Source organism: Anser brachyrhynchus (assembly GCF_964034855.1).
Source record: "Anser brachyrhynchus genome assembly, chromosome: W".
Lineage (NCBI taxonomy): Eukaryota > Metazoa > Chordata > Aves > Anseriformes > Anatidae > Anser > Anser brachyrhynchus.
This window is the reverse complement of record NC_137704.1, coordinates 26,578,250-26,598,096: the sequence shown is the minus strand read 5'-3', so window position 1 is coordinate 26,598,096 and position 19,847 is coordinate 26,578,250. Positions and strand designations below refer to the sequence as shown.

General features: G+C 49.9%; 1 long non-coding RNA gene across 2 annotated transcripts; it reads left to right on the top strand.

Annotated features, from left to right (window-relative positions):
- Window positions 1-244: 244 nt before the first annotated feature.
- LOC308184705 lies at window positions 245-11,863 on the top strand. 2 transcript variants are annotated; one of them, XR_013942883.1, is made up of 3 exons: window positions 245-659; window positions 2,542-2,609; window positions 10,824-11,863. It is a non-coding gene; the product is annotated as an uncharacterized lncRNA (long non-coding RNA). The 2 variants fall into 2 exon arrangements; XR_013942884.1 differs by lacking the exon at window positions 10,824-11,863 and adding an exon at window positions 4,592-6,514.
- Window positions 11,864-19,847: the final 7,984 nt, after the last annotated feature.

The following is a 19,847-nucleotide window of genomic DNA, read 5'->3' as shown; positions in this document are numbered from 1 at the left end:
GATTCACACCAGGAGAAGTGAACGTCCTTAATCTCGTTCAGGACCTCATCGTCCTCTTTTCCAAGTCTCATGGCAGCGAATGGGAAGTGTCACTGACATCCCCGCTGGTGTCCCACGGGCCCTCAGCACAGGGGCTTGCTGCCCAGGAGAGCTGGGCATCCTCACACGGCCATGGCTCAGCTGGGAGTATTCTGGCTGTTACCTGCCCTGTGAATCCAGGTGCTGCGGCAGATTGACCCCTGCCAGTGGGTGGGTTACGTGGGCGGGCTGCAACACCTCCTGATGACTCAGGATCTGCTTTGTGGGAGCCTATTTGAGGCTACGCTCCTCTGCGGCTCGCTCTTTGCAAGCCAAATTCCCCTTGCAGTTCAGAATATTTCTGAGCAGTTTTCAAACACCAGGACAATTTAGCAATTAGTCCTGATTTCAGAAAATGCTGAAAATCAGCGCTGGGCGAGTGCACCATACAGAAACTTGCCCCACTTCTTTTCATCCTAGTCCTTAAAAACTAGCAAGCATTCAGTATAAAATTCCCACTCTTCTTAAGAACCATCTTGTGAACACAAAGACGCTTATTGCGCTGATCTCCAACCATTAATCATCGTGAGTGGCGGTTGCAAGCAGTTCTGGGGAATTTATGTGGCTTCGCATTCAGCTGGGTGAGTACCGGGGTGGTAAGACAGCAGTGTCAGCGTGGCTGTGACTCAAACGGGAGTCTGGGAAGAAAAGGACTGGAAATTTTGAAACTGAAAATTAGCACACTCGAGCTAGGGAGAAATTGCACATTTTTAACTGCTCCATCCTTAGTGTTCAGATAATGAAGTTTTTCTTCTCTAGTCTTTTAGTGAAGATCACATTCCAGAGCTCAAAGAGAAGTTGTATTGCAATTGCATTACTGGGCAGCAGCACTCTGTGCCTGCAATATAAGAGTGCTTTCTCACCCTCACCTTTAGGTATGTGATCTTATTAATTTTTCCAGTGATCCAGCAATTACTGAGGGTAATGGACAAGGTGGGTGGCTAATTCCCTTTTCTGTCTTTTTTTTTTCCTTTTTTCCTTTTTTTTTCTTTTTTCTTTTTATTTTCTTTACCTTTTTTTTTTTTTTTAAGAAGAACAGAGAAAGGTGGGGAAGAAAGGGAAGATGTAATAAGACATACTTTCATGTAGTTGTATTTAAAGAATCACAGAATACTTTCCTTCCATCTTCCATCTTCTGCAAAGCCGCGGAGCATTTCAAAAGCATCCACACATTCAAACGGCCAGGAATACTGTGGTTCATACCTCTCCTCCATTGATCTCTAGTTCTGCCATTATCCAATGAAAAATACCAATAGCAATAAAACAGAGAACTAGATGTGCCACAGACAATCTTCAAACGGATGGCTTGGCGAGTGAGAGGAGGAAATGAAGCACTTAAATCTCTCATCAGATGTTCTGAAAATTATTTCAGCTGCTAAAAATGCTAAACAAATTTTTATTTCAAAGGATATGTTCCAAAATCTTCCCCTTTGATAATTGCTTTTTTTTTTTTTTTTAAACCATCTGTCATATATTTCATTCCAGTCCCGGAGGGCCAAAGCTCCCTCCCCTGTGTGCCTGGGGGGCGAGCGGCCGCCTCCCGCCCGGCCGCAGGTGATGCTGCGGGGCCAGCTCCGGCTCCCAGGAGGGTGGGCACCGTAGCTGCTGGTTAGGGTTTCTTGCTCTGCATTTTTGTGATTTTAAACCTTTTTTTTTTTTTCAATTTTTTATTTTTGTTGTTTTTTTTGAGTTATCTAGGTTTATATTTAAACCTTGCACCCCAACCTTTCAAAATCCTTGGAGGCTGCACCATTTGCCCTTAAACCGTTTTCACTTACTGATAATCTCAATCAGAAAGCTGTTTTTTTTCTTCTTTCCTTTCTTGGAAGTTCCCTCAGTCACAAAACGGCTAAAAAAAGCACTAGAACTGGCCTGCCTCGCTGCTTTGGCAAGACGTAACTGGCTTTTTCCTGCGTTCCTTTTTGCTTCTCTTTGTCTGTCGAAAGACAACCTCTCCCAGCACCCATGCAGAGATGTGGTCTCAGGGTCTATAGCTGCTCAAAGTGAACAGCAAAGAGGCAGAGACCTTGCTAGAGCCGGGCTGCAGAGCACCCGGCAGCCAGCCCAGTGTCCCCCCAGCATCCCCCAGTGCCCCCAGTCCCCCTGCGAGGAGCCGGGTGCTGGGTGCATGGCTCTTGGTGCTGGTACATCCGCGCTCGCCCAGGCAGGTCCTGCCGGGAGGTTTCAGGCTCGTGAAATGCTTTCGGTTTGGTGATGTTGCTGGGGAAATATTTGCTTCCAAATCGGTGTGCGGTGTAGAACAGGAGGCTTAGTGCTCGGTGCTGCGCGTTACACGCTTCGCTAGGGAATGAGGAGGGCAGCTACAGCAGCCTTCTCCCACTGCCGGGGAAGCTGAACGCTCTCTGCAGAAAGCAGGATGTCGTTGCCTGGCTTAATTTTCTTATGGGGTTAGGATTTCAAATATCACTTGAAAATACCAAAGCTCGTGCTATTCATTGGCAGATTGATAGCCCACACTGCGATTTGTAATCCTTCGGTGAACATCTTGAAATACTTGTGGCATGACTGAGGTAAGGTTTGAAAAAAACACTTGCTTATTTTGTTACACGTTTAAAACTGTTATGGTTTATACCAATATCAGTGCGTTGCTAACCCAAACACTGCTGCACCACATTGTGCTTTTTCCCCTGCTCGCGGCTCGGTGCGCTGCCCTCTCTGCCCCACAGGAGAGCAGGGCTGTGCAGCTCCTGCACCCCGGGCTGCAGGATGCGACCCTGGCACCCTGGCTCCAAGTCCCACCGTCCCCGGCCTTCCTCCTCCTCTCTGCTTTCCGAAAGCACGAGTGCAATATGAACCCAACCGAGACACCAACGAGCAACGAATGCAAGCGGAGAGCGGAGCAGGGCTTGAGATGAGCACGTCCTGAGATGCTGTGAGTTACCATGCCCCTGCTAAACGTGCCGGGCAGCAGCATCTGTCACACACGGTGCCGTCCTGCTCCGCTACCCTCCCACGGGGTGCGGTTACGTCTGAGCCAGCACACGGCAGGGCAATGGGGACTCGCCCCCGGTGTCATCTCGGGCGGCTCCGGAATGAGCCAGGCAGCGGCTGGGGAGGCCACTTCTACTTCTGCAAAGCCGAAGACAGAGGCACTGGCCATTATACACCCCGTCCACACACACCCACGCAGGGTGATATCTGCGGGGTCCGTCCCTGCTGGAGGGTTTTAAAGGAAAAACAGTTCCTTGTTCCTGCAAACTACCAGTGGTAACACTCTTGGAAATATTTCTGCTTCTAGGAGAAATTTAATAATGACAATTTCAGGTTTAAAACAGCCTGGGGCTGCACACCCAGCCGGCGGCAGCAGCTTGGGTCCCTGTCCCGGCCATCCACGGGGCTGCCTCCAGCTCAGACCCATGGACTCGCCGCCGTTCCTCCCCAGAACCAAGAACCCCATACCCTAAGCCATCCCCAGAGTAGAACAAGCCCCTTCCCTCCCACACGGGCTCTCTCTCCTGTTTCAAAGTGCAAAGGCAGGGTCCCTGTGCAAGGTCTCCGCGCGCGGCCGCACAGCCAGCACAGCGCGGTGCGGGCGGAGGGCCTGGCTGCGGAGCCGCGGCGCATGCTAATGCCTCGCTGGCTCCCTGGTGCCAGCAGTTGCAGCTCATCTGTTGGCAGGCGGCAATGTGCTGCGAAAACGTATCTATTGGATTTTAAAAAAAAAGGCTATAGGGTGACCAGATGTTCTGGGCACCGAACCAAACCAGTCTGAGGGAGGGGGAGTAAGATGTCTCTCCGAAAATCGCATTAAGTTCCGGGGTTGTCTTTTCTCTGCGCAAAGAGCTCGGTGCTTCAGGGTACGCTGAGTAGCCTGGAGGCTGCAGAAGGCATCTTCCTCAAAGATGGGCTGTTTATGCAACTCCGTCTCCATTTGACCCGTGGCAATAAGCTGTACCTGCATTAAGTCTGCTCTCGCGCTGGGCATCCTAGGATCAAGCTCTCCTTAAGGGACAGGGGCGCTGCTGACAGCCCCCAAAGCCTCGAGAGCCGCGCACAGCAGGATGATATCAATGCTGGCTGACGTTTTTATGGATACTGCCACTAGGGGTTTTAAGGGTGCTTGGTACTGGTGGAAGGCATTGAAATTACCATTTTGGAGTCTGCAACACTGCCTTGTCCTGTTTCCCTCCTGCCCCTGATGAAAATGCCCTTGGCAGGCAGGAACATCTCCCAGTCACCGATTCTTCTTGCTTGCCTAGCTCCTGGGCATTTCGCCACACTTAACAAGAGCCAGGGCCAAGCTGAGCTTCAGGCCTCACGCAGGGCTCACCCCACCTGCTGGGGGCTCAGGTTTAACCCCAGCACGTTAGGGGTCTTTTGGGGAGTGCAGAGTGGGGGTTCCTGGAAAGCAACTGAAATATGGAGGTGAACTGGGTGTGTTTTCAAAGTGAGATCCTGGGGCATTGCAGGGAGAGGGAGAAGAACTGGTCCCCAGAAACATTGCTGGAGATACAGGGAAAAAAGTTTTCTTACACCCCTCTTCTTCATTCAGGTGCTGCAGGAAGGGCAGGATAAGGACAGCAGGAAAAATCCTCACAAGTTTCTCCAAGTCCTCATCAGCCCCGCTTTTACCCTTTGCATCTCCCTCCTTCCTTCTCTCCCCTCCCCAAATCATCTGGATTTTTGCATCTCGGCCCCTTCTATTCACATTTCCACCCATTCTTCACAAACCATATGTATGCATTGGTTTGCAAGAATGGGGCCTTGCACGAGCCCTGGAATAGCAGCAAGCCCAACAGCAGAAGAAAACTCAGCTTGAAAATGAAAATGAATAGTTCCCCCTTAAGATAAATGCAAATCAGAGAGCCTGAAGAATAGTGGGAAATAAAGTAAAGTAAAGTCCTGGAAACTATTACCTCCTGCTGGTAGTTTAGGACTGTACAAGAGCCAAGTCCACAGACATCAAAGTATTTACAAATTCAAATAAAGTCAAGTCTCATGGTGCTGTAGGAAATGGGATGGGCTGATGGGGACGCAATGTGGATTTCTTCATAAAAAGGAAAAATTAATATGGGAAGGGATTTTATCATATGAAATTGCTGTACCCAGCCAACACTGAACTTGAATGGTGGTTACAAAAAGGGCCCTTTAAACCAGCATCAGCGTTACAGTATCTGCACTTTGCTTGCTTTCTGGTTCACGTGAGCAGCTGAGGAACTACGGCAGCGTTCGGTCAGCTGGGGCAGCTCACCCCTCGGAAGCTGGCACAGGGCTGGCAGAACACCCCCACGTCCGTGCCGTGGCCGCCGCGCTTCTCTGAGCTACGTGTCCAAGGCTATACATAACTCACCTCTTCAACTGGCAACTTCCTCTGGTGAAAACAAAATATATTTCTTTTTTTTTTTTTTTTTTTTTTAACAGCCTTCCAATGTTACATTTTAAAAATAAACTGGGGAAAATATTTTCTGAAGCATGTCCCCTTCCCTACTTTTGGTAACCTTTGGTCAGAGCAAAGAAATGACTCGAGAGGGATAGGACAGTGGAAAGCAAGTGCCGACAGGCTGCACGAGGCAGACACGGTTATATGAAAGAGGTGATCAGAAAGAGGTGATCAGAAAGTTTCGTCCATTATTTCATGCACTGAAATGGAGCTCTTCTGAGCAGTTCACCATGCTCATTTTCTCCTGTCAGGCTGGGGTAGGAGGACTCGCCCGTATTTCTCATTTCTGGACATCATGATCTGAAAGGCAGAAAGACATGCCTAAAGGTTTTCAAAAGCCAGTTTACCCATGTCTTGAAATTTGACACCCAAATTCCTGAATGCTGCACTGTACAAAGACACAAATCATAGGAACAGAGGAGGGAGAACTGCTGATCGCCTAAATAATGTCTCTCACTAGAAACAAGCAATTGTTTTCTAAAACTCACATTTATGAGAGATGTACCCCCTACCACATAAAGACATGAATATTTATACACAAGAATATCTATACAACTGTTAGAAATACCCACCAGCTCTTACAGCCCAAGTCCAAGACAAAATCCCCATCCCCTTCCCTTACACCAAACCGAAAGGGGAAAATCTGCTCGCAGTGATGAGCATCCCCATCAGCTCTACGGGAAGACCACAGAAAAGATTACAAACCTCGACAGTGCTAGTTACAGGGACATTATCCATAAAGCATGTAATCCTATCCAAACCTTCCGACAACGGTTTCACAGTACGCCAGAATTTTTTTAGGATATTTTCTATTTTCATCCCGTGATCCCATGTAATACATAGTCTTGGCATTTCTTATCACTTCCAACCATGCATTTCTCATTTTTTTTTATGTTTGTTCCAAATTTCAGTGCTGTGCATCCTTTTTGCCTTAGACCAAAAGCATATCACACATTCTCATCATTTTAATTAAACTAGGGCCAATCCAGGGCAAATGTTTGATTTTGACTCAAAAGGTGCATGCAAATCACAAATTCCATTTGATTCGAAATGGAAAAGGCTCCCTGCTACATCCTTACTGTATACGGAATTAAGCAGTCTGCCAAATTCATGACTGCACATCTCTTTAAAAAGTGCCTGTGTTTTTGAAATTAAAAAATGAATTCACACATTAAATGTAAGTTGTACATGCATTGTTTTTAAGATCCACAGCAAACACCACAGTGTAAAACTCAGATCTTTTCACTGGAGGCAAGCGCCATTTAAATTTATCAACTCTCAACAAGCAAAGACTTCAGCCTGGATACAGACTGAAATTTGCATTAAATGTCTACTGAAACAAAATTTCCGAGCATGTGAATGTTCTTAAAATGACTTCCTCTTGTAATGGCTTTCCATTAAAAACACTTCCAAGTGCAGCTGCTGAAATGGCACCCATGGAAGGTATGAATGTGCACCTTGAGCTGCTGAAGCACAGTCCTAACGGGTGTAAAATGGGTTTTGTCCCATTAAAATTTGCTATTTATATCTGGACAAACGTGGCACCATTGAAAATGTACTTGTGAAATACCAAAGCTATGTCTCAGAAACAGTCTGGGAGAGAGCGCGTTGGGTTGGCAGTCCTGACCCCTTCCTTCTCTGCCGGATCTGCTCGCGGTGAGCGCTGCAGAGGGAGGCTCAGGCACCAGTCCTGAATCAGGCAGAGCACAGCCCTGAACTTTGGAGGCTGCTCTCCCTGGTGAGGGGACTCGCTCCAAGGTTAGTCTGGGACGCAATCTTCATCGCAAAGCCCACCTCAGGGCTGCAAAATGCTTCGGCTCAGTGTTTTTCCAGAAATACTCTGCCCGCGCACAGAGAAACTTCTCACCAGTTGTTGCTGACGGAGGAAGGACTGACTCTCCCATCAGATGCCACTGGCCGGGCTGCAGCTCTGGCAGGTCTCTGACCGTGGGACGAAGGGCTCAGAGTCTCTCTTCTGAAGAGATGCCCAGAAGGCACTGGCTCTACCATGTGCTGGAGCATCCCCTCTCAAGCCTGGGAATGCAGATCTTGCTCTGAGAGAGGTCGTCTTTATCATGAAGTTGTTCCTTCTTCCTGTTTCCCATTACTGACAGGACATGAATTTGAATCAATTCTCTCTATTTTTTTAATTCTTTTTTTTCACAGAAAGGTCCTCAATGTATCTATTTTCATCACGATTACCAGTTCAGCGAGACAAAAGTCTTGTCATGGGAGCAGGCTGTGTCCTCTCCGTCTTGGAGCTTGTCCAGAAGACAAGAACAAATTGGCTCGGTTGGCTTGAGAAACCCGCGGCTGCCTCACGTTGCCATGCTATTTCTCATGCTCGCAGAGCAGGCCGCTGACTTCTGGGTTTGGAAAGCAGCTGCTGAGCTGCAGAGCCCGTGATGCTCTAAGGTCTGATCGTGTTAGGCCTTCGTGCTTCCTGAGCTCACAATCGAACCGCTCAGGTGATTGCGTTCGTATTGTACTGGCTGAAAGCTTGCCTCCCCTCCCTGCTCACGGTTCTGCAAAGCCATAAAGGCTGCTTGTGTTCCTTGGCTCGGATCAGCCTTGCTTTCCTAATTATCTCCCTGTCTCATTTCCTTTCCTCAGAGCCCTTTTTGTTTAGAGCGTTCTTCCTCGCCGGTCTTCACCTCTGATACATCGGACAAATCACATTTTTGGTCTCGGTCTCGTTAGAACAAATGAGCCAGGCCCCGGAGGTCCCTGTGCCCGGCAGCCCTCCCAGCGCCTCGCTCCTCCTCGTGGCCTCTCCTCACCACCTGCCGTCCTCCCAGTGACTGGAGTCCCTCCAGCTGTGGGTGCATCCTTTATATCCCACAGAGGATTTTTGATGGTCTCTCATACTCCAGGGAGGATATTTTTCCGTAAATTGCCACACCGTGGGTCGCCCCCCAGGCTGCGGTACGAGAGAGGGCAGCACACCACACGCAGGTGTTTGCACACCGTTCTGCAGGATGCTATGCGCACCCCGGGGATTTCTCTCTGGCAAGAAGCGAAGAAGAAACATTTGTCATTTTTAGCAGTTCTCGTTTCATTTCCTCCCTCACTGGCTGCTCTATTATGCGACATCTTATCGCTAGATGCTGAGGAGTCTCAGTTGCCCGAGCAGGCAGCGCTGCTGCTGTCACATGCACTGACTGCTGGCAGGGATAATGCTCCTGGAGCATCTTAGCGTGTAGGTCAGACAGCTTCACACCGAAGGCTCTGCAGGAGCTGCCCGGATTGCACTTCATGCCTGGTTGTCGCACAAGGCCACAGCTCGCCTGTGGCGGCCCGCAGCCGGGAGCGGGGCTGGCGCAGCAGGCTGCCTGCCGCACAGCACCCTCATCCCTCCCGGGGCAGGGGAAACGCTGGCCACTTTTATGGCCCAGAAAGAGGAGCGGTGCGGCATTCGGTAATCGCAGGCTTATGGCGAGGAGCACAGCAACCGCGCTGGGGAGACGTGTGCGTATTGCAAGCAAGGTCTTGGTACCTGCGGGGAGGCGTGTGCTTTTCTTGGTCCAGGCTGAAACCTTGGGGGGGAAACTCGCTGCAGGGAGAGGGGACGTTTCAAACTCTGCTGTCACAGTAGCTCGCTCAGAGCCATTTACAAACCCACGAGACCTCTTACCAACACCCTGCAGCTGCTCTCTGCGCGGTGGAGTATATTGAAAACGTGCTCCCCCTTGGAGACTGAAGCACACGGGTAGATGAGCAGTGCAGGGGCCGGGCTCTGACATTCAGGAGCACCTCCACCAAACCCGCCGCCTGCGTCTTTCTCACCGTGACACCTGCAGGATTAGCGCGGCATCTCCTGCCTCTGGCCAGGTCCTCCGAAGTGTTATGGCACTGGAACGTAAATGTTATGGCTGGAACAAAACATTTTTTTTTCAGATTTCTACTGTCTGCATGGCTCTTTTTGGACTGCGGGTTGATCAGGGTGGGGGCAGCGGGATGTGCCTGTAGGCACCCAGCCCCACCGGGACACAGGAAGGGCTCGGGGGCAGTGCTGGGCAGGCAGGTGGGGCTGGGGGCTGGGGGCTGGTGCTTCCAGCACCACCAGCAAGTTCCCAGGGAGCAAAGCAGTGCCCTGGAAAAGCCATCAGGACGCAGCGGCCGTGGTAGCGCTGGCACAGTTCTCTCTCCTGTGGATACTCAGGCCTGCTGCAACTTCGGTTTCCTTTCCTGCATGTTTTCCTCACAATCTAAATGTTTTTTCAGACAAACTGTATTTGAGTTATCTATTGATAGTGTATTTTCACATAAAAAAAATCTACAGGGCTGTAATTCGGATGTAATGTTCCCCAAAAGCCATTCAGGCAAAATTTCTTTTTAACTGTGGCTAATTACGTATACTCGGTTGCTCAATACCAAAAATAAGAGCATCCAATGTAATGTTTATTATTTCTCTCACAAAGGGGAAAATCATAAATTCTTTCTAATGGGATCTTTAATAATAAAAAAGAACATAATCATTACTATCAAAAGATGTATGGCTTCCATGGGGTTTACTTACCAACATTTTGTCTGATTACATCTCTGTTACACTCACAGCATTAATTATTGGAGACTAATTAGGCAAAATCACAATGTAAACCCTAATGAAAACTGATCTTACAAAACCCTAACTCTCCTTGCTGCATCCTTGTAGCTAGGTAAACTCCTCGCTCGCAGCAAACAGCAGACCTTGCTTGTTCACTTGTTTGTCACCCTGAGTCTCCCCCGGGCGCCTGGGGATTAACGCTTCCCACCGCCGAGCAGCTTTGCGGTGCCGGCTGCACAATTTGAAATTAAGCAGGGCTATCGGCGGTGCGAGCCCTTCTCCAGCTTTGCGAGCGACTGCGCACGGCTCTCCTCCAGCTTTGTGACTTCTCCTACATGCTTCGCTTTCCTTTGCCTTGCCCTGGCCTCCCCTGCTCGCGCAGGCTGCTGCGCGAGGCCCCGGCGAGCCCCCCGCGTGGCAGGTAGCCCGCCTGCAACGTGACCTCCTTCCCAGCCGCGCTGGAAGTGCTTACAGCATCTTTACTCCGGCAGCTGATGTGCTTGCTCAGCTAAACAAGGTCACACAGTTCTTCCTCCCCAAGGGGCGACTGTCCTGGGATACAACCTTTCGCAGGCGATCTGAAATACAGCGGATTTCTGCTCGCTTGCGCAGTTTTTTAGAAGTACGGAGGCATGAAGGAGAGATTAGCCACCTTCAGCTCAATATGCTCTGCTGACTCCCTTGCTCCATGGCGGGGATAAAAAAAAAAGGAGAGGGGGGGAGTGAAAATAGGTATTTGTGTGGCTTTTTTTGGATAATAGTTCCATTTCAACTAATCTGCAATATCTCTGCTTTTAGCTTGGTATTGATATGAAGCCGCATCCCCAAGGCTCTCAAAGACCCTTGCAGAGAGTTTGCAGAGATCACTGCAGACAACGCAAGAACACAGACGAACACTGAACATAGAAGTTCTGTTATCTGCAGCAATTTCTCCCCTTACTTGAGGCAAACGCAAGGGAAAATGCCTGTCTGAGCACCACCTTTTCGCATGAGAGCATTGCACTGGTGACTGCTGCAGCGAGCCCCGGGAGAAGCTGCTGGCGACATGTGCCAGGGGGCAGCTCTCCGGGAGAGCCGCTCCTCACGGGCTCCTCGCAGCGAGGAGAGGAATTGCGGGACGGAGCAGAGGAAGGCCGCGTGGCCGGCAGCGTGCTGCAGAATGTGGTGCCTGCCCAGTAAAACTCTCCCTTGGGAGAACTGGAGGTGCTCCCCGGCAGCGCTCTGCTTGCCAGGAGAGACGTGAGCTGTTACGCCTTGCCCTGTCCATGACGGGCAGCGAGAGGAGCTCAGCACCTGCCTCTGCAGCAGCCTCGAACACGTCTGAGGAGCTGTTACACGTCTTCCTCTACACGTCTCTTCCTAGACTAAACAAGCCCATCTCCTCTGATCTCTCCTCCGCGGGCATTTGCTCTCAGCCTCTGATCGCCGCCGCTGCTCTCCCCTGCCGGTCCTGCAGCCGGTCCCGAGCTTCCCAGGAGCGCAGTGCCCAGCCCGGGGACGCTCTCCTGCTGCGGCCTCCCACCAGAGCGGGGGATGACTTCATGTGTCTTACACATGACACTCCTGTTTATACGTCCTGGTACGATGTTTGCTTTCTTTGCAACAGGATGACATTGTGTACTCAGCCCAGACACAACCCAGATTGCTTTCCTTGGAAAGAGTCCCTTGTATAATGTTTTTCTAAATAAAAATAATCATTACTTGAAGCTGTGTCCTTTCTAGTTTCCCAGGGAGGCACATCTGAAGCTTTCATTTCTTCTTCTTATTTTTTTTTTCAGTGCTTTACATTTTTACCCATCATTCGTAATAATTAACATTGCACAGAGATGATCTCGGCACACTGCACTTCAGATTCCTCACTGTCAGAGCGATGCCCTCTTTTTCATATTTATTTCACTGGGCTTTTTGTATCAATTTCACATCATCTAGCCAAAAATAAATGTGGAAACTGGGATTTCTGTGCCTAACTTAGGCTGTTACAGCTGCCAAGCAGATGTGGCTGCATTTGAGTTTTCCTGTTTGTAAAATGGGTGCAGCTAAATCTGTCTGCAGCATAATCATTAGCACAAATGACAGCCTATGCTGTAAAGGGTGTAGCACCTAGGACTTTCCATGCGCGGTTCCTTGGTGCAAAGACTCATTTGCAGGTGAAGGCCCAAACCGTTGCAATTAACTTTAAAGGAAAGAAGTGACAGGAGTGTAAAGAACAAAATGCTTATAACATTTGCTAAAGATTCTCCTTGTATATTGTTTTTTTTTTCTTTTTTCTTTTTTTCCTATTTTTCCAGGAAGTAACATTTATTATCATCTGAATATTACTTATTATTTGGATAATGCTAATGCATTTTAAAAGCTTTCTAAATTTCCAAGTTCTAGAGGGAAGGTAATTATTCTCTATCAAAAGAAGTCCTTGTCCCAAATAATAATGCAATTTCAGCACTAATAAATCTTTCCTTTTTTTTTTTTTCTTTTTGTTCAAGTTCATTATTATCAGTATAGTAATGGCTGATTGGAAATGGACTTTTGACACAATCGGTATCCATGTCCTTATCGTCTTTTAGTCAGACGTAAATAGAACAAATGCTCCACCACTGCATTCCTGGCAGTGCTGAGGAAGTGAGTCCAAAAAAGCTGGGAAGAACAGCTAGAGAACAGCAACTGGGAAGAACAGCTACAAATTTGCACTTTTAGGGTAAGAAACCCTCCTCTAAGGTACTGTGGGGTTTGTTCTCACACCCAGAAGAAAGGCATACCCGATATAACTTTGGTGACAGACAATATTTAGGCACATCAGAGCACAGTCACCAAGGTGCCTGCTTAATCCTTCAGGTCCCTAGGACAGGGAACATTTCACGTACTTTTCAGTATCTACAAATGTGGTTGGCATCTAAGCTTGATTTCTAATCAGGGGAGAAATACTTTTATCTGCCGTGGTTTGATGTCTGCTTTGGGATGCGATCGGCTGGGATGCTCTAGGCCGCTAAATCCCATCCCTGAAGTCTGCTGGCAGCTCAGGTTTAACCAGAAAAGTTCTGAAAGTTCATACAAGGGTTTTTATGTGCATGTGCAGGGAAATTGTCATCCTGTCAGGGTCAAATATCTTGGTACTTATTTTCTGCCTAAACCAACCAGGATCCTTAAAATATATATCCTAGTCCTGGTGCCCACAGGGGAAGGTCCACACGTTGAACCTGGCATCCGGAGATGTCTTCATGTCCAATGACCCACGTGCCAAGAAGAGTAATCCTTTGGGTTCAGCTGCCTTTTCCGCTTGCTGCAGTTCACGCGGAACATGATATGGCTCTGACGAGATGTCCTGCACCACCTAGCTACAGGTGTTTGGGGATGGGAACCATTTCAGCCCTTTTGTCAAAGCGCTGCCCGCAGCCTGTTCTCCTGAAGAGTCAGCGGATGAAGAAGAAGGAGTGAGTCGCCATTCCAGCGATTAAGGCATTCAACAGAAGAGGGGGGACCGGGTCTCTGATTTCTGCTTTCAGGCCTGTGCATAACGCACCCTGCCCCAGCTGACGAGCAGCTCGATGTGCCTTGCAGCAGCAACCACGACCCAAAGCCTTCCCTTGTGGGTGAGTCCCCTCGTCGCTGGGCCACGGCTCCTGCTCGCGTGCCAGATGCTCCTGTCCCTTACTCCCCTCCGCGGCCCTTTGCTGGCCCCTCTGGGATGCCCACGCCCCTCATGGTGTACCCAGGTGCCCCAGCTGGTGTTGGCCAGGCCCCCCGGTGCCTTTCCGCAAGGCTGAGGCGGGGTGCCTCAGTGCCACGGCACCTTTTCTTTCTGGCCGTGTGGTTGCACACAGGTACCGGGGAAATCTGCAGCTCCCCTGCTCAGTAAAGCCTGAGCTGACACGCGATCCAAATGGGCAGTCTGAGCTCGCCTGGAAATCCTCGGCACAGGATGGAATAACAACAGCAGCCACGGTCCTAATAGCAACAGCCATATATCACGGGTGGTAGGGACTGGGGCAACTGATAATTACTGTACAGCTTTATTGGTAGTTAATTAAAAATAGATCCAAAGATGTCATGTAACCATTACTTTTGTTTGTAACCACGATTTAACTCTATTGGACTCTCTGTACCTCCGGCCACACAGCCAAACAATTTATTCTTCTGTAGTACTGCTCTGTCCCTGTAGGCCAATTAGGCAGAGATACCACCTTATGAAAGAAACACATGATGAAGCCACATGTCTTTGCTGCAATCAAGGCAAGTCATCACTTCTGCTGTTTATTTCTGATCTTCCCCACGGATTTCCTGGGAGGGTTTTGCCCTGAGAATTATATTTTGAACCTTCTAATTTATGCAGAGAAGATGATTCTGTGAAAGATAATATTGTGCAATTATCTACAGTTATTACTATAATAGTGAAATGGTGATCTTAATAATTATATTACTAAAGCTAGCATTTCATTAGAGGAGGGCTACTCTGGCTCTAACGATGCACTTTGATACACTCGTTCTGTGATTTGTTAATTGCGCTCTCAGAATCAAGTACTGATTCAGTGACCATAAACTCTGCTTCCTATAACATCATTAGATCATAAACTCCGTAATAGCAGAAAGTTTTAATTACAGAGCACATCCTCTTTACAATAAATATTTCTCAGTTTCGCTTGCGGTGTGTGAGCATCGGGAGTCAAATGGGACTGCTGTCAGGGTTTGCAGGACCCGACCAGGGCACGTATTTAAGTTCAGCGAGGAGCAGCCCCCTCCTCCCCATCGAGTGCTGCAGCGCTGATGTGTCAAAGCCTCCAGCCCCAACTGCTGCCTTGGGCTCTGTTACAAAGTGAGCACGAAATCGCATTGTAATGCGCCCGGGCTCTAATACAGCAAATACCAAAAAGTCACAGAAAGACTTGGAGGGGATGGTACTGGCAGCTTCTGTAAAAACAAAGGCTCTGCATTGCTTATTCTTAATTTTCCTGCTTTGAAAGTAGGCAGGAGAGCACAGCTTGTGGTGAAGGCTTCGGGTGTCTGAGAAGTGTGTCAGTCCTCTGGAGTGCTGTGGGATTCTCCTCGCCGTGCACAAATAGCACTGGGGCGGTTGGAAAGGGGTCCCCGTGCCCCCCACCAGCATCGCTGCCCTCCTCCAGCCACCTCCTTGGGCTTCCGCCTGCCAGGAATGGAGCTGGCTTGGAGACGAGCTGCTCCTCTGCCCTACTCAGTCCCAGGTGGAGTCAGGAGGCAGGACAGGGTGCTTGGCACCCTGGGGTGCTTGCCGGGGTGGCTCCGCTGCCCTGGCCGGCCTCGGGACAGCCCCAAGCACACGCACAAGAGCATCCCTGAGGATGGGACAAAGCCATCAATATTTTAATCTGATGAACTTCCCCTTGTATTTTAGTATAACATGAATATAGAGTTATATTTTAGTATAACGTGTATAGAGTGGTTTGGAGATGCTCTCTCTGGCACACCAATTTTGTGAGTGCGAATTTACAGGGGGAAAAAAAAAAAAAAAAAAAAAAAAGCCCTCTTTTGTCTCCAGGGCAGCCAGGGCTTCCAGGGGAGTTTCTGTGTCAGGCTGCTGGGAATGAGCACTGGCAGCACCAGCACGGAGGTCCCCAGGGGCAGGGCACCCCCTGTGCAGGTGCCGCCCCGCGCAGGTGCCGCCCCAGCACCTCGAGCAGCCGGGCACCGCCGCACCCCAAGCAGCGCTGGGCCTCGTCCCAGCGCTCCCGCAGCGTTTGTCATTTCGCACGGTGCACCTGCTGTCCCGTGTCAGTGCTCCCAAGGTTTCCTTCTCTTCTGTTCTCCTTGTGGAATTAATTAAATGAAAAGAAGGAAAGAAACAGGCATTCCCTGCCTGCTGGTGTGAGTTCCTTTTCTCTTCTCAGCACTGAAAAGGCCACTTACAGGGGTGTGTTTTTACAGTGTTTAAAAAAAAAAAAAAACTATTTGGGAGTGGTAATTAGGTTGAGAATGGGATAAACAGAAGACCAGCAGAAGTTTTACTCAAGCTGTCCATTCACTACAGCTCCTTTTTCCCCCTCGGTGAGTTACATCATCATCCCCACTGCATTTTTCATCATTACCTAAGAAGATTAACGGCTTTTGGATGCCAGCATGATTTTAAAAGTCCAGTCTCTCCTTAGTGTGCATTCATATTGTGTAATTCCCTATTAAGTTTCACTCCAGCTTCCAGGGGAGAGGAGAGCTCTGGTAGGAGCACAAGCACGCGTGAGATCTGCCGCCAGATAGCATTGTCAGATGTGTGGCAGAACTCCTGTTGAACCTGGTGGGATTTGCGTGCCAGCAATTGCTGAAATAATCTGGCCCCCAAAGCTGTTAAGATCGTACGTAGTAAGCATGCCTAAAATACTCAGGAATAAAGACAAATTACTGGGGGTGGGAGAAAAAGCGTTGCCTTTGGCAGTGCGGCCCTGACCGAGCACCGTGTGCTGGGACACCTGGGCAGCGGCTCGGTGGGCGCTGGGGCTCCAGACCCCGGCCGCATTGGGAAGGATGGGTGCCAGGAAGGCCAGCAGCAGCAGGAGACCTTGTGGGTGCCTTAACAGGGTGGTGGTGGTGGGGGGGGTGGCTCCAAAAGGCAGCGAGTGAGACTTAGCCTATGCAGGAACAGAGGAGCGTGGTGACCCCCGATGTTTTATGCAGCAGCTCTGCTCTTGTCCCCTCATCCCTGCGTGGGTATCTCTGAGGTCACTGAAATGCTAAAAACACCCTTTCGTTTTGAGAATTTTTGTATTATCATGGCACAAAATTCCCATAAATCCAGAGAATGTGAAATTCTGACTGCTCTTGACAGCCGCGTGCTGAATGCAGCAGGGGGACAGGAGCTGCCGTGTCCCTGCTGCACACCTTCTGGGTTCCCTCTGGTGGTTTAACTCTGTAGGTGTGGAGATGTAAAACACAGTGATCTGCCCAAGACGTCATTTTGATGCCTGGTGAGTCAAGCTGTGGTTCTGGTCGTCATTTTCTATGTTTTTCTGAGCTTGAGCTGAGTTCTAGGAACACCCGAAACCCACTGTGGCCGTTGCACCGCGCAGGCTGCACTTTGCTGTGGGTCTGATCCAGGCAGGGGCCCTGGCCAGCCTGCGGGAGCAGTTCTCCTCCACAGCCCTTCCCTTTCCAGTGCTGCCCTCCTGGGGCTGAAATACCTCTCTTTGACAATCTGGCTTCTCAATACATGAAGGAGAGGCACTGGCAGGCCGAGTGACCGGGATGAAGAAGGCTGGACAAAGGCTGAGGGGCTGAAATATGTAGACCGACAGAGGATTTTTACAGAATCACCACCTGCGTTCTGGTCATACCCGGGCCATAAAAAATAAAGTGCTTTGCCCGGGTGTGAGCTGAAATATTGCACTGCAGTGTGTTTGAGGCTGCCAGAGCTCAGGAACAGATTCTGCATTATGAGAAGGAGATGGCCTTCAGAGGACAGCAGCGTTTAAAAGCATCCCAACAAAGGGACTCAGTCTTATCCTGCAAGATTTGTCAATCCTTTCTGGTTTCTAACTAAGTGCTGTATGTGTGTAATGGATATATTACACACATAATATGCAGACGTGTATTATGTCGTGGTGTGTGTGCATACACAGAGCAAGGGGGGCTGCTGTGGCTAAGGTGATTATTTCAGCACCGTGATCCTCCAACGCCCGGCTGATATGTGTGTTTTGAGATGAATGGTGATGTTACTGGTTTCCTCTTACAATCTTTGAGGCTTTTGCTTTTGATAACAAAATGTGGACTGATCCACAAGGAATTATTTGAGTAATTTTCCTAAGACCATCCTGTTCCTTCTATGGCAAGATATAAATGAGGATTTATATATACCATCAGCAATGTATAATCCGCCTTCTCTAACCTGTCTGGCAACTTCTATCAGAGCGTGCTGCGAAAAGGAAGAAGTGTGTGGAGTCAGCAGTAACTGTGAATGTGCAACATGTAAAAATAAATCAATAAAAAGGAAAGGAGAGAGGTTCAGAGCTTGGCGAGGCAGCTCCAGGGAACGGTTCCCAGATGCCCCGTAACCCTTCCCTTTCAGAGGAGGCAGCGGTGTTGGGGACAGGCTGTGATGGGGGCAGGCCATGATGGGGGCAGGCCATGATGCGGGCAGGCCATGATGCGGGCAGGCCATGATTGGGACAGGCCATGGTGGGGACAGGCCATGGTGGGGACAGGCCATGATGGCGACAGGCCATGATGTGGGCAGGCCATGATGCGGGCAGGCCATGATGTGGGCAGGCCATGATGCGGGCAGGCCATGATGGCGACAGGCCATGATGTGGGCAGGCCATGATGTGGGCAGGCCATGATGTGGGCAGGCCATGATGGGGACAGGCCATGGTGGGGACAGGCCATGATGGCGACAGGCCATGATGGCGACAGGCCATGATGTAGGCAGGCCGTGATGTGGGCAGGCCATGATGGGGACAGGCCATGATGGGGGCAAGCCACAATGGGGACAGGCCACGATGGAGACAGGCCATGATGGGGACAGGCCTCACTGGGGGCAGGCCGCAGGCCGTGCCAGGCCTGGTGCTCCATGGCCACCCTCCTGCAGCCTCCAGCTGCCCGCCATGAGGGCGCCAGGACCGTGCCGTGGAGTGTGGCTGCGGGCAGGCACTGCTGCAAAGGGCGATGTGGCCGGAGGAGAAGCAGCAGGAAAGCAGCAGGAAAGCAGGGGAAGCCTTCAGGGAGCAGCCCCGGGTGCTGCGGGCACCGCCGGCTCCTCTGCGGATGCCGATGGCTGCTTTGGGCCCCTCGGCGCTGTGCTAGGTATATTGCTGTTGCACACACAGGCAGATTGTCCACCAGATGGTACAGCCTACTCTTTGAGAAATATTTGAAAGGGCAACAAAATACAGCAGAAGCCATTTGACAGTCCACATGGTTAGTGCAAAATTAGCCAAAATGACTCCACTGGAAGCACAGCCAGTGCTGAGCAAACCTGGAGGTGCGGCTGAGTGAAGGCACCCAAACCTTCAGCGATTTCAGTGCGAGTGTGCTCCTCTCCTCCCTGCTCCTCTTTTCTACCTAGAGTCCTCTGCTGCAGTGCCTCGGGCATCTGGGGTGCCCTTAAATCAAAGCAAAGGTGAGCTCGCTCCTGAGTCATGCTGACCACACCTGAATTAAAACTATTGAGTAAAATGTTACCCTGTAAAAAGTAAAAAGTGCCCTGGACTTTTGCTCTGGTCTTTACCAGGCTTGGCTGAGCTGGAAGAGGGAAACAAAATGGTGACTGAGCAGCTGATGGACTCAGGTACCGGGAGCCCAGGCAGGGGATGCAGTGGGGTTCCAGCAGCCCCGAGCCCTGCCTGCCTGCTTGGCACGCACCTGAAAGGTGTCAGTGTGGAGAGCAGTCCTACAAAATCCTACGTCTTCCAGCTTCATCTGAAATTCTTCACCAAGCCTAGGGACTCCTCCATCGCTGCCGGGGCACATCCCATGTGCATAGGAGTGCGGGAACAGCAGGGGAGGACGTGTGTCCTGTGTGTCCACATCCCCGGTGCGGGCACAGTGATGCATGCGACATTGGTCCTGCGATGGACTCGTAAAGAGCAAAGAGGAACTACTGAGTGTCCTAATTGGATCCCTGCAAGAGTTACTGCATTTCCACTGATTTAGGCAATTAAAGGCACAGTCTCTGCTGCTCAAAAGCTGACATCTTCAGGTGGCTCATAACAGAAATTAATACCGCTGCTAACGGTGCCACCTAGTCATGCTGTAAAGTAAATTAATTACTGCAACAGAACTAATAATAACAGTTCGGGCAGAATAGGAGCAATATTATGGTTTACCATCAGAGACTGTGCTGAGACTTTTGCCTCTCTGCTGCCCATGAGTGCA